We start from the raw sequence: 2,043 nt of genomic DNA on the forward strand, positions 1-2,043 counted from the left end.
GCTCAGTGTCCCAGGAATTACACCCAAGGAAAGTCAATGAACTCAGTGACGGAAGATAAAACCCAGCCTAAATAAAACGCTAAATCATTTAGGTGGAACATGAGATACTGTTACAACAGTTTCAAGATGTCTAAAATGCCTGGACTGGAACATAAGGGGAACACAATGACGTGGAGCTGAGAGTGCATGGCAAAACTGATTGGATCTGGCAAAAATTATGTAAGCATACCAAGGAAACCACCAGGGGGACAAAACCCTAAGAAATCTGTATGACAACATATCATGTTGAACATAATGAGATTTATAGACAAAGGAAAGATCTTAATTATGTCACTGTCACACAGGTGATGATGAACCAGTGCCATCGTAGAGTGACTCCCTGCTGTGTTTAAGATAACCTGTCAATTCTGTCTAGTCAGTTACAAGGAAATTTGCATTAATTGCACAGATTAACTATCAGCATCATTTACTGCACAATCAAAGGCAAGGCAAAGAAATCATAGACATGTTGTTGAATGCTGATGATGTTTTTGGGAGTTTTGATGGGTTTTTTTCTTAAAGGGAAATCATCGGTGACTCTCATGCATGAAGCAGATCCTTTCTCTGTGATGTTACCTGAATAGCCACTGAGATACCAGCCCATTGAGTTGTGGTCTCTCTCTCTTTTAAAAAGCAACTTCTACCTTCAGCTTGATCTCTTGCTTGAGCTTCCCTTCCGGCTACTAGGCTCCTTTTCTGATCCTGCAGAGGGCTTTTGTAAGGGATTGTGATCTCTAAGTTTTTCCCCTTTCAAGAACTTATCATTCTATTAATCACAATTCTAAACTACTGTGGGAGTTTGTTTGTGATTTATGCCTTCACATGTGATACAAGCAACCTGTGTGTATAGGGTCTTCTCTCTTTTCATGTGGGGAAGGCATGGCAGCAGGAGTAGATGGCTGCTCATTCTCTGTAAGGAAATCAGTAAACAGTGGGCACCAAGTACAAGGATGTCCTGAAATATTAAGTCTTGTCCTTTCAAGGCCCCAAAGCCTCCAGCTAGGTTCAGGGTCACGACAATCTCCAAAACCCACCGAGCATGAAGTATTCAGAACCAGAAGCCTGTGTGTGCCATATCACATAAATTCATCGTGAGTACACCAATCTGTTTTTTTTTTAATTCTAAATTATTTTGTCCCATCAGAACGATCTATATTACCAATTAACCAAATTTGCTGCATCTTTGGTGTCCTAGAATTGCTTTAAATTGTTGCTGGGACAGTCTTACAAACCTTCCTGTGCTGTTATGAGACCTTAAGGGGACAGCACTTATTTCAGAAATCAAAGGCAGTTGGGTTCAATCCTATGGTTAGCTGTTAGCTAGACACTGGAAGGATGGATTTGACTAAGAAAGGGAGACAACATACATGGAGGCAGGTAACCTTTCCTTTGCAAAATGACCCATTTTGAGGCCTTACTTCAGGCTCTTCTCCTAATCTTGGTTTTTTTATTAGTTTAGGAGAAAATTAAAACTCCATTTACAGTATCTGTGAACCTGAATGAGTTAAGTATGTGTGACCAACTTGAAGTCTGCCTGTCTGTCAACAGGGCCAGAGTTCAGGGGCATCTGATGCATAGCACAGGAATGTCAGCCATCAATCTCTGGTCCACCTAACTCTACAGCATTAGAGTTGTCATGGTTGCTCATCTGATCTTCCTCATATGATCTCCATCCACAGAGATGTCAGAAAAATCCTCCCCTGAGAGTGCAAGTTCTTTACAAATGAAAGATTATACAACAGAAGACACATGGGAGATTTCTATGGGCAAGCTGTTGAAAGGATAAAGTGACAGAAGAAGTTTATTGATTAATTAAAGAAAGAATCTGCATCAGCTGATAGGTTAGAACATAGGTAGGTGGAGTAAACAAAATAGAAGGCCGGGAGGAAGAGGTAGTGAGCTCAGAGAAGCCATGCTCCCCTCTCCCCGGCAGATGCCATAGCTCTGCTCTCTGAGGCAGATGTCGATGCAGCCAGCCACCATGTCAGACATGCTGAATTTTTC

This window comes from Microtus pennsylvanicus, chromosome Y, assembly GCF_037038515.1.
Source record: "Microtus pennsylvanicus isolate mMicPen1 chromosome Y, mMicPen1.hap1, whole genome shotgun sequence".
Taxonomy (NCBI): domain Eukaryota; kingdom Metazoa; phylum Chordata; class Mammalia; order Rodentia; family Cricetidae; genus Microtus; species Microtus pennsylvanicus.